The sequence below is a fragment of the Lynx canadensis genome, chromosome A3, assembly GCF_007474595.2.
Source record: "Lynx canadensis isolate LIC74 chromosome A3, mLynCan4.pri.v2, whole genome shotgun sequence".
NCBI classification, from domain to species: domain Eukaryota; kingdom Metazoa; phylum Chordata; class Mammalia; order Carnivora; family Felidae; genus Lynx; species Lynx canadensis.
In genome coordinates this window covers 57,280,578-57,293,915 of record NC_044305.1, presented here as the reverse complement: position 1 = coordinate 57,293,915, position 13,338 = coordinate 57,280,578, and positions in this window count along the sequence as shown.

Genomic DNA, 13,338 nt, shown 5'->3' with positions numbered 1-13,338 from the left:
TGTCAGATAATGTATTTTCTGTGTGTGCCTCAACACTTTTCAGATTTATTGAGACTTGTTTTAGGGCCAACACATGGTCTATCATAGTAAATTATCCCTGTGCCTTTGAGAAGAATAAATATGTTGCTGCTGTTGGCTGGAGAGTTCTATAGGTGTCAATTAGATCAAATTTGTTGACAGTGTTTTTCAAAGTTTCTGTACCTCACTGATACTCTATTAATTCTGTCAATTACTGAGATCGGGATATTGAAATCTCTGACTCCAATTCAGGATTTCTCTATTTCTCCTTGCAGCTTTATCATTTTTACTTTCGTGTATTTTGAAGCTCCATCCTTAAAAGCACGGATATCTAGGTTTGTTGCGATACTTTCTTGACAAATTGACTCTTTTACTGTTATGAAGTGACCTTCTTTATTCCTGATGATACTTTTTGCTGTAAAATCTACTTTGTCTGATATTAAGATAGCCACACCAGCCATGTTTTCATTGGCATTGATATGGTATAGTATGGTGCATCTTTTTCCTTCCTTTTATGTTAAGCCGGTTTGTATTGTATTTAAAGTTGGATTCATATAGGTAGTTTTTTGCTGGACTTTCCTTTTCGAATCCAATCTGATAGTTGGTGTGTTCAAGACCATTTTCATGTAATGTGGTTACTGGGATGGTCTGACTGAAGGCGCTCATCTTGCTATTTGTTTTGTATTTGAGCCGACTGTTTTTTGTTTCTCTTTTCTCCATTTTCTGACTTGGATTCATTGCATGTTTTTTAATGAGAGCAATTTTCCTCCTTTTTAAGCTCTTCACTGTTACTCTGTTGTTATTTTAGTGGTGTCTTGAGGGTTTGTATTACACCCCTTTAAATAGCAGTCTACCTTCAGGGAATATGTTACCACTTCACTTACCGGATGGACAAGAGCTTCCCAGCAGTATACTTCCTTCCATTTCTCCTCTCCTGGCTTTTGTGCTATTGTTTTCATATGTTTCACTTCTGCCCATATTATAAACCTCACATTACCTGGTGATTATTTTTTTCTTTAGACAATACATTATCTTTTAGGTGATTTCAATAGTATGGAATAAAAATCTTTGTATTTCCTCCACACAGTTCACTTTTCTGGTGCTCTGCATTACTGTGTGTACATTCAGGTTTACATCTGGCATCATTTCTCTCTGTGAAGGACTTTCCACGGAAATGTCTCATCGTACTGTTTTTTTGAACAGTGTTTTCATTGGGTCAAGGATTCTAAAGTGACTTTTTCTTATTGTACTGCAAAGACCTTGTTCTCCTATTTTCTTTCCTGCAGGAAATCTGATATAATCTTTATCTTTGTTGCTCTATAGTAACATGGTTTGGTCCCTTCCCCCACACTTTTAAGCGTTTCTCTTTATCACTGGTTTTGAGTGATCTGATACTGATGTGCCTTGGGGTAGTTTTATTTGTTTTGAATGTTTGAGTTTCACTGAGCTTCTTGGACTTAGGGTTTTTGTAACTTTCATCAAATTTGGAAATTTGGGGCCATTACTTCTTCAAATAACTTTTTTCTTCCCATCCCCTTTCTAGCTGCTTTCCTTCAGAGACTCAAATTACACTTACATTACATGAGTTGACATTTTTCCACAACTCATTGATGTTCTATTTTTTCTGGTCCTTTTTCTGTGTTTCATTTTGTATAATCTTTTTCTGTGTTTCCTTTTGTATAATCTTTATTCCCATACAATGTATTTTTTTTTCAAAATATTTTCGTTTTTACCTGCAAGAGTTATCTGGGTTTTTTAAAAAAAGGTTTTTTTAATGTTTACCTGTGTTTGAGAGACAGAGAGAGAGAAAGAAAGAAAGAGGCAGAACGGGAGGGGGAAAAGAGCAGAGGGAGAAGGAGACAGAATCTGAAGCAGGCTCCAGGCTCTGAGGTGTCAGCACACAGCCTGAAGGGGGGCTCAAACCCATGAATGAATGATCTGAGCTGAAGTAGGATGCTTAACCGACTAAGCCACCCAGGCGCCCCTGGGTTTTTGGTTTTCAACCTACCATCCACTTAACACAATCATTCATGTCGTTTTCTGCAACATGGGAAATTCAAATACATTGGCTGCTTTCGTGTCTTTTTCTACTGATTCTACCATCTCGTGTCAGTTCTGGGTCAGTTTTAATTGATTGTCTTTTCTTTTCCTTAAGGGTAGTATTTTTCAGCTCCTTCATGTCTTGATACTTTTGGATTAGATGTCAGAAAAAATTAATTTTAACTTGCTGGGTATTAGGTATTTTTGTGTTCCTATAGCTGTTCTTCTGTTATGCTCTGGATCACTGTTAAGTTGCATGGAAATAGTTTGATCCTCCCGGGTCTTCCTTTTAAGTTTCCTCACGTGTAACCAGGCAGTAGTTAGGCTAAGGTTAATTTACATTACTGATGAGATGAAATCTTTCTAAATAGGCTGAGTTTCATGACTTATGAATTAGATCATTTTCCATTCCATTATATCATGAATTATATCATGCACTGGGAATAGGTACTATTCCTGGCTCTATGTGACCTGTGATGATCATTCTCTGTCGTCATTTTGGGAGTTCCTTTCCTTGGCTTCAGATAATTTCCTCATAAGCATGAGCTATTCAGTATCACGCTGAGTAATTGTGGGGCCCCTCTGCAGATCTCTCCATGCAGTACTCCCTGAATTCTTGACCTTGGCCTTTCCAGACCCCCCAGCTCTGACACCTCAACTCAGAGGGATTGCTGGGCTCCTTCCGTTCCCAGTCCCGTGCTACAGCCCAGAAAGTGTGCAGGCAATCAGCCCCAGGGGCCGTGGGCTGGTCTCCTTTGCCTCTCATCTCTCATGTCGGTATCTTAAGAGCTGTCAGTTCATACATTTTGTCCAGCTTCTAGTTGTTTTAGGAAGGAGAATAAATCCAGTCACTGTTACTTCATCTTGAGTGGGAGTGAAAATCACAAGACCTGTTCTTGAAACACTTAAAATATGTCACAAACATACTGTGTTTCTTTAAACGTCATTAGTCTATAGGATTTTTGATGACTGCAAAGTATTTTATTAGGTAGGAGTAGCATAGATTATTCAGTCAATTAGGGTGCATGGTTATTTCCCCACTCTTATCCACAACAAGGCCAGTAAAAAGCTCAATATTTTTGAACATCCATGATTTCTTCAAATATATGAACAGAAAACAAATAACCAAGTTAAAGAGGAGTTTTATTCCAGTGTCCAACTTACCCTCTAGAAAGGTTGTACCAGTTTGTATATCCATCATCTGGCTGCACTTTTTGCCAGTATCAGATATTGTAGTTTTATAAAGCTTTTTACAAATTCGATAAGTAGGAATGGTACTTTTATGGATTTTAATGTGTATTTCCTGGTTAGTTTTGAGGCATGATGTTTGTAATTAGCTTATTGAAAAGTTCTATAACCTCTTTTGTGTATTGCCTAATTATGTCTTTTGACAATTTAAAATCTAAAGTTATGCGTTCTGTTATTGATTTATAAAATATATTTGTATAGAAAGTATATGTGTGTGTGTCTACATATAAACTCTATAAACTATATATGAATATATAAATTTCAAATATTTCCCCAGGCTTGCTATTTATAGGATATTCAGCTGTAATGAAATTGATTTGACCTTTGCAATTTTGGTTTCTGTCTTTATCATTGTGCTTTAGGAAGTCAAATATTACTTGTACCTCATAACCAAGGTAATATTTTACTCTGTTTGTTCACAGCTTAAGTTTTCTTAACTTTTAAACCTTTAATTCACTTGGAACTTAATTTTTTCATCAACTGAACTTTATTTTTCTCATCATAATCTATTTTACAATGCTTACATTAAAACATTTACAATGCTAAGATAAATCTAAAATGCTCTTAACGCTATTTATTTAAAGCCTATTCTTGCCCCGAGAATTGATATGCTGTTGTTTAACCATCTTGTGATAAATTCTTCTGCATGTTGAGATCTGCTTCTAGACTTTTTATTCTGTTCCGTTAAGCAATTTGTCTCCTCCTGTGGCCATTCCACATTATTTTCATTACTTAAACTTCATTGAACAATGGTAGGCCCAGGAGAGAACATCAGGAAGGACCAACACCCATTCTCTTAACCTTCTTTTATTTTTTAACATTTTCCTGGAAAATGTTATTCATTTTCTCAAGTATTCCTGGAAAGCTGAGAAGCAGTGCAGATATTGGGTGTAGTGTAAACTTTGCTTTCCCGGTAATTGAGTCCAAATCCCACCTCCCCAGCTGATTGACAGGGGACCCAGCAAATTTATTCACTTCTTCATTGGCCCAGTTTCCTTATCTAGAAAGTGGTGGTACCAACAGGCCCTAGTTTCTAAGTTTAGTAGGGTGATGCTTGCTAGTTTGGTGGCTGGAGCCAATGCCTAGAACACATGAGAACTTAATAAAAAGCTATTTTTGCTATTTTTATTTATTCTCCAATTTAATGTTAGAATTATTTTGTCAAAGTCCAAAAGAATTCATTGTGATTTTTATTGTGTTTTACATTGTTATGTTATTACGATTTATTATCTCTTATGAAAGCATAACACGACTTCTTTTCCTTATTTTCCTTTTTGTCTCTTTCATGTCTTATTGGTTGTGTATGTGTGTATATATATAATATTATGCATAATTATATGTATCTTGCACAACTATATTCTACACACACTATTAGAAGTAGGACTTAGAAATATATGAACATGTGCGAAGTTATTATCTGTGAGTACTAGGGATAACACTCAGAAATACTCAAAATTTCTTCTCTGAACATAACTTATATAGCCAGGAACACATGATTTTAAAACGACTCTGGTGCCCCAATATTCCATTGTTTTGTGCTTCAGATGTAAGGATAGTACCTGTTAGATAGTACGAGCTACATATTATGAAAGTATGTTGGCAAATAAATTGTTTGTTTGTTTGTTTGTTTGTTTTTAAAAAAACATATCATTGATGAAGGAAGTTGATTTCAGGAGAATTGGACAGGACCCTGCAAAGAAACAACCTTGAGAGGATGAGTGAAGTGATTTCCTGAAAATGTATATGTGTGGTCTCTGTTGAAATCCCCTTCTTTCCTTTCTCAATTCTCTTCTCTCAGTAAATATAAGTTTTCTTGGAATGCTTCAAAGTTTCTGGACTTGATCTCAGAAGACCATCTGTTATGAATATTCACAAGGGTCAAGAATTTCAGCGAATAAAGGCCATGTGTAACCTTTTATGAGCCCCGGATGGAAGCTTGCTTCTGGATTTCTAGGTTTAGGAGACCTAGGGTCATAATGGAAAACGTTGACATTCATTTACATAAGAGGAAAGAATGAGAATACGACTACAGCTGGCTTTCCTCTTGTGTTCTGACAACATTAAAAGGTAAGGGAAGTGACTGAGACACCAGAGAACAAGGACCACCACACAGGGGAAATATGGAGGACATGACCTACAGAATTGGATTTTCCTCTTACACGCTCACTGTGTTTGCTTGAGATTCCAAGGAGCAAAGGCCACTACAAGAGGAAGGTATCACATCACAGTAAGAACATTTCTGATCAAGACAAAGCCTGTTTGCCCAAAGTTACAGACCCCCTGCCCAAGACCCGGGCCCCAGCTCCCACCCACTGCCCTTGCTGACCTCTGCCTTTTATACTGAAACTTGGACTGCCTGCTGGCTGTGCTCCCGGTAACCACATGTGGGCCATCTCACTGTCCTTAAAGATCTGTCCCCTCGAGGCCTCTCAGATACCACTGCTGACCAGCACGGACATGGTACCAATCCTAGATTTTAAGGACAACACAATGAAATGTTGCTTTCTATGACAAAATGAGTTTATTTGCTTCTGATAAGTGGACAAAGGTCTGTTGAAGACATAGATTACCTGTGTGGATAGTTGATCTGATGACACTAGGAGAGGAGGACTTTAAAGAGTGGAACAATCTCTCAGATAGGAAGTCCTGACAACACAGAGAGCAAAAAGCCTATTATGTAGGAGTAGAGGTTGCATTTTTGTAAGGGAAATAGAATGCAAAAACCCATGGAGACTAAATGATTTCATACTAGCAAGGACCCCTATTACCTCCTCATTGATAGAACCACAGGGAAAACAGTTGTGGACCTATTATTGTCAACTAGTAGTTACCTACTGCTGTGTAACAAATTACTCTAAAATTGGGTAGCCTGCACAAGAAACCTTTATTATGTCACACGTTTTCTGGATCCAAGAGTGCCTTAGCTGGGTGGTTCTACTTCGGGTTCTTTCATAAAGTTGCAGTCAACTTGTTGGCCAGAAGTTGTCATCGCTGAAGACTTGACTGCACCTGGCAGATTTCCCTCAAACTCACTCATGTGACTTGTTGGCAGGAGGCGTTGTTACCTCTCCGTGGGCTGTTTATGGCATGGCTTCTCTTAGAACGAGTGATTCAACAGCAAGCCCTAACCCAATTTTGGAGGTGGCAAGTGCTCACTTATTCCATATCTTGTTGGCCACGTAGAGCTGCCTGGTACGGTGTGGGAAAGCAATACACAAGAGAGGCAGAGATCATTGGGGGCTATCTTGGAGGCTGGTTGCCACACCCACTGAAGGTGCTTTTTATTGGGACCTCACAATTTCTAGCTACCCAGTTGCTCATCCTTTTGCTTAAACTGCTCAAGTCTGGCAGGGAACACATGACCATGGAGCAATCTAAATGTATTTTATAGAAGTCATTGACTAAATATTTTTCATTGTTTCCTTTGGAGAAGGAGTGTGTGTGTGTGTGTGTGTGTGCGTGCGCGTGTGCACGTATGTATGTGTGTATGAGAGAGAAAGAAACAGAGACAGAAAGAGAATATAAAAATCTAATTTTTCAGCTCAAGATTATTTCTTCTTCCAACTGAACGTATGTCCCATTGCTCAGGTCTCAAAGTATCTCCGTTAACTCTGCCAAACAAGGACTTTTTTGAACTTCGGAATAAGAGTAATGCTTTCATGCTTTGTTTCAGTTTTTAATTTCTGAAAAAAGAGAAAGAGTACTATAATCCAAAGCTTCTAACTTGCATCAATTAGATTAGGATGAGCAGGAGACAATTATTAAGGATAATTGCTTCAATAAAATCATGAACAGCCAATTAAAGTCCTGAAGATTAAAAAAAATTACCTATCTCTGCAAACCTGAAAGATCTGAAAGAACTTAACAACAGTATGAATATGAAATAAGGTTGAATTTGATTTCCTCTTAAATATGATGAGGAGAACAGGGACCAAGCGTGAAAAGAAAGTTAGAGACACACAAGGCTAGTTTTATGAGGAAGTAAAGTTTCTGGCGACCTATTCAATTTGATTTGGGTTTTCTGGGTTAAAACACTACTCCTACAGTTTTCTTTTTTTTTTTTTTTTAATAGATGCTGAGATTATTTTTTAAGTTGCTTGGATTTAGTATTTATAAGGCTCTTCTATTCTTCAAGTAACTCTCTGCTCCTTGGGAAAATAAAGCAGCAAGGCATGCTAGTCAACTATTCAATGGGTTGTGGCAAGCAGGTAAGAGGTGAGAAGGTGCTAGAAGGGGGAAAAGGGTGCTCATGAGGAGGTAAAGGTGAGCCAAAGGTGGATGTGACAGAGGAAAATGGATTTGCAATCCAGAAGCTTCAGCTTCTTTCTAAAAGGGGGGGTGCCATCTTTTTAACTGCCTAGAACCTTGGTGCATTCAGGGTGCGCTCGTATGAGGACAGGCACTGGGACAAAGTGGAAGGCTCCTGAACACTTTTGTGAGGGAAGGGGCAGTGATGAACGGACGAGAGAGGGGATGAAAGAGAGATGGTAGGAGGCCATGAAATCTGCCATGGACTGCACAGATCTTAACTTGGTGCACCATGTTTCAGAACCATTTGGTGTAAAGGGATTTCTTGTGCACACTGGAAAAGGAACTGAGTTCTAGGCTGATGACAACCAGAACAGAGATGGGACTCCAGGGGCAGCAGCCAGGGACAGAGGAGACCTTGACATAATGAGCCCAGGAATTAGTGGACATCACAGGAAAGACCTGCTATCGTTTGGTTGTCTGAGCCAATTGTTCCAAGCTCTCCAAGGGGCAAGGACCAGCCAACCTCTCCGTTTTGGCAATTTGGTGAGATTTTTGACATTTCAAAGCTGGTTTTGGTTTGGTGCAGAGCTAAGATGTCCTCTCCATGTGGACAAAACCCACATTCAAACACACGAGCCTGCACTGGGATGTGTATGTGCGTGCATGCGTGCGCACACACACGCACACACGCACACACACACGCACACACATTTCAGCTCTTCTTCAGTGCCAAGTGGTTGTTCTCATTTCATATGAACAAGTTTGGCCAGTTTTGAGGTTTCCTTTCATGTCACTGAATGGTGAGTTATCACAGATGTTGCTCTGCTCTCTCATAGAGAAGTATTACCCCCCATTGGTTATGGGGTACTTCTGTTCAGAAGGGTCACCTCCAAGGAGTCCAGTCATTTTTAGCAGGTGTGGCCTGAGGGCGAGTCACACTTGGAGTGCACCATGGAGGATCTTCAGGCCCGGGGAGGGACCTTTGAGGGGTTTGAGCTCTTGTCTCTTCCACAGTCTCCTAGTCTTTCCTCTGCTGAATTCAGAGATCGAGGGATGGTTAAAGAGAAACTTCCTGAAGCTGCCCATGGCTGTGAGGCCCCTCTATCTTCCTCCAAATAAACTTGATGGACCTTGATAGACATCGGCCTTTCTGAAGTTCAGGTTTCTTGAAATGTTGACGGAAACACTGAAAATGCCATTAATCATCTTGATAACCATCAAGTTCGCACATACCAAAGCTAACAGTCTCTTTGAAAGATAAATTCCGCAGCAGATTTTAAATGCTTCCGTCTCAACACTCACATGATGGCTAAGGATATCAAGAGATCTAGAGTTGGGACAAGTAGCTCAACCATGCCAGGAGGATTTTTTAAATTCCATTTTTGAATAAAAATGACTTGGTCTCTTGATAACCTACCCTACTTTTAAGAAATATTCAGGTTGTTGTAAATTTCTAATTTAAGCTCAAAATTTTCAGATTTGTAAAATACTACATTCCCCCCCTCACACCTTAATTTTTTTCATAAAGCTTAAGTTCCTTGAGGTCAGAAATGAGTCTTATATTTCTCTTACATCTCTCACAGTGCCTGCCAGCCTGTTGGGTGCATCAATAAGTATGGGTAAGTTTCTTTGAGGCTATTTTTCCCAGTTTTCTAACAGTGGAGAAGAAATGATAGATGACCTCCTGGAAAAGCATGTTCCGCATAAAGATCATGCAACATGTAATTAGATTTTGCTGTCAATTTTCATCTTTTATGTACAGTGACCATAGGTAAGGAGAAAAGGCAGTTTGGCTGTCTTGGTGCAGTTGGGGTCTTGAAGCAACCATGAAAAAAATAAACAAATTTTGAAGTGTGCGTGTGTGTGTGTGTGTGTGTGTTTAGTACAATTGTGATGGGCACAATAGGTTGAGCATATGGCAGGGCAGAAAGCCATCGGTATCCATTAATATGGCTGACCCCTTACACAGATTATTCATTTAATATTGATAACAACACCCTTATCACGAAAGATGTAGAGAGATTGAGGAAGTTGCCCAAAGTCCCGTTGTTGGTAAGAGGAAAACCAGAACTTATCTAAAACTCATGCTCTCTCTACTGTATTAGAGAACTCTTTAACAGATGGTACATCCTGATTGTTTGAAAGTCACCAACGTTTTGAAAACAAAATCATGGAAGTGATTGAAGTTGGTTCATCCAGAATTCTAATAACTGTAATATGTATTCACAGATTTGTATTACAACCATCTGAGACATGCCATTTGGTGGTAAATGGAAAAAGTCCAGTTACAGAAGCTTTGCATTTTTCTGGCTTTTCCTTGTACTGCCTGTTGCCTTGGGTAAGGTAACTGTCAGCCTCCCGGAGTCTCTGATAAGGCTCTGAAGAGTGTAGGGATTGCATGTGCAAAATCCCTGCACACAGAGCCTGGTGCACACTTAAGCACCCAATATGTATTGGAGTTTTCAAACCATTGACACTGAGGCACCAGCACTAAAACTTGCTGCAGGAATATGCATCCTTGAATTTGGAGCTGCAGCTTTCAGGAAGTTACAGCTGCCAACCCACTCTCCAGGCAATGAATGACAGGCCACCTACATGGAGTCAGGGAGGTTTTGCTGAGAAAGTCACCCACAGGGGAAGCAAAGTCTACTTAAGGTGAAATGTAACCATCTATGGAGATAACATAACATTGGGAGGGTAGAATCATCAGAGATCTTTGAAATAGACAATGTGAAAACTGCAGTCCCCATTTGTGAACAGCACAGTTCATCAGTTTCAGCTTATCAGTAATGTGGTTCCTGTGTCTTCACTGATAAAGAAAATGGGAAGTTTTTAAAGAAAAGTGGCTATTGTATTTAGCAGAGGTCTATTAGAGAAATTGGCGTTCAGGGTTAATAAACTCTGTTGGTAGAAAGTTGGGGAAGAAAGAGCTCAAGTACGACTTCCTGACGGTAAGTTCCCTTGTTTGTTTGTTTTTCTTTTTAATACTTTTATCTCAAAGGGAATGGAATTTAAAAGCAAAATCCAGGTTAAAAATAATAATTGCCATCCATTTTTTGTTTATGAAAAAAGAGTAGTATTACCAATGGGAAAATCTCGTTACAGATTGATGGGTCTTTTGTAGTCTGGTTTGTACAGTATGGGACTCTAGCCTCCTGTGTTGGAAAATATCTGGTGGAGGTTGGGAAAACAAGGGGCCTTGCATTGTACATGCAGAGTGCACGTATGCCAACTATTCTTCCTGGAGTCCACGAAAATACAGATGTGGAATCTCAGATGGTGACGGGAGAAAGGACTCAGGAAGTTAGGAGCCTCAGGACAGTAGGGGAAAGGAAGAGGCATGCCGTATGGGAAGTCAGCCATCAGGGAGAAGGAAACACAGGATGGAAAGCAAGTGGTGGGTGTGAGGAGAAGGGTTGAGGTGAATAACTGGTTCAAGTTCACATGTGTCATTGGTGCCTGCTTTGAACCTCTGCTTGATGCCTCTGTTCTCTTTCTCTCTGGAGGCTGCCCAACAAAGTGTGCAGATCCAAATATAGCAGAGCTGGTCCCCAAAGCCCGCCCTACCCAATGAGTGTCAGATTTCCCAATAATTTCTTCCAGGAGCAGAGACAAGGGAGGGGTGCTTGTCAGTAGCTGCGATGGTTCTTTTATCAGCACTCAAGGCCAAACTGACCGTGTGTCATTGTCCCCCAAGTATCAAGATGAACATTGTTATCCAATGTCTGTTATTCTGTGTCAAGTATTTGAGACAGAAAACTTTGGAATTGTACAGAGTTGCTTTTATGGTATTTATTTAATTTTATTTATTTGGGAGAGAGAGAGAGAGAGAGAACGAGCAGGGAGGGGCAAGGGGAGAGGGAGAGAGAGAATCTCAAGCAGACTCCATGCCCAGCATGGAGCCCAATGTGGGGTTTGATCCCACGACCCTGTGATCATGAGCTGAGCAGAGATCAAGAGTCAGGCTTAACCGACTGAGCCACCCAGGTGCCCCCGTGCAGAATTGCATTTAATCCCTGCTCTTACACTTATGTGATCCACGACTCCAAGCAATTTATCTAACCTCTTTAATTCTTGTATTCTTTACCTACAAAACCCACATGGTAATGCTAATGCCAGATTCCAAGGGTGGTTTCTAAAGATTAAATGGATGCAGAGTACTTAGTTCAGTACCTAGCCGATAGTAAATGCTGAGTAATGTCAGCCCTCCTCATTGTCATTATTTTTTTCCTTTCCCGCTCCGGGAACTATTATCTCTGTGCCCTGCAGACGGGGTGCCAGGGATGCTGATTTGAACTTTACAGAATCCCCAGCAAGACATCGGGTTCTCTCTATTCTTGAACAGGTTGTTTAGATGAGGTGATTGGTCCCAAAGTAGTTTCCTACCAGACGTGTCTACATTTGAAGACAAGGACCAGTAGCTTAAGGGGATGTGGGTAGCAGATACCTGCTTCTCCAGGAGGTGAGCTCTTCATCTATGTCCTTCGAAATACTCATCATATGATTGTGAGGGTCTGTCTTTTTCTGCTCACCCCTCCACACTTCCCAGTTTCCTGTAATTGCAGAAACAGAAAACTTCAAAGGAGCGAGTCTCCAAAGTTTTAGGCAACATTACTATGCAAGGGCAAATGCACTGTAGTGGGCAGGTGCAATGCAGGAGTGTCCCAACAGTTGTGAGGCTGAAATCGTGTGAGTGTAGCACACGTGTGTAGAAGTGCGTGCACGTGGCAGGGTCATAGTTCAGGAGGAAGGGAAAGATCCCTCTGGTCTGGAACAAAACTCTAACAGCAACCAAGTCCAGTTTCCAGAAAGAAGAAGGGAAAGGGCCAGGCAGGTTGTCTGGATTCTAAACAGGGGTCTTAAATTTTTTTTTTATTTTATTGTGCTAAAAATCCTTAACATGAGACTTAATGGTTTAACAAACTTTTAAGTGTACAATCCGGAATAGTTAACTATATGCACAATATTATACAACAGATCTCTAGAAATTAGTCATCTTACTTAACTGAAACTTTATGCCTTTACCAACCTCCCCTCTCCCCCTCCCCTGAGGCCCAGGAAACCGCCATTCCATTCTTTTATTCAATGTATTTGACTACACATAAGTGGGACCATGTAATATGTGTTCTTCTGTGACTGGTTTATTTCACTTAGTGTAATATCCTCAGGGTCCGGGCTGAATATTATTCCATTGTATGTCTATACTACACTTTCTTTACCCATTCATCTCTCCGTAGCCTTATGTTGTTTCCACATTCTGGCTATTATGAATAGTGCTGCAATGAACATGGGACAGATAATATTTCTTTGAGATCCCAATAAATTCCCAGAAGTGGGATTGTTGGATCACTATTTCTATTTCCCAGTGTTAACTTTTTCAGTAACCTTTATGTTATCCTTAGCAACTGTACCATTTTGCACTCCCACCAATAGTGTACAAGGGTTCTAGTTTCTACACATGCTTTCCAGCACTTAGCTTTTGTTTCTTTGATAATAGCCATCCTGACAGGTGGGAGGTGTTATCTCATTGTGGTTTTGGTTTACATTTCCCTGATGATGAGTGATATTGAACATCTTTCATGTACCTGTTAGCCATTTGTATGTCTTCTTTGGATAAATGTCTATTCAAGTCATTAGCCCATGTTTTAATTGGGTGGTTCTTCTTCTTCTTCTCCTCCTCCTCCTCCTCCTCCTTCTGCTTCTTCTTCTTCTTCTTCTATTGAATTGTAAAAGTCCCTTATATTTTTTGGAAATCAATTCTTTACCAGATGTGTGGTATGC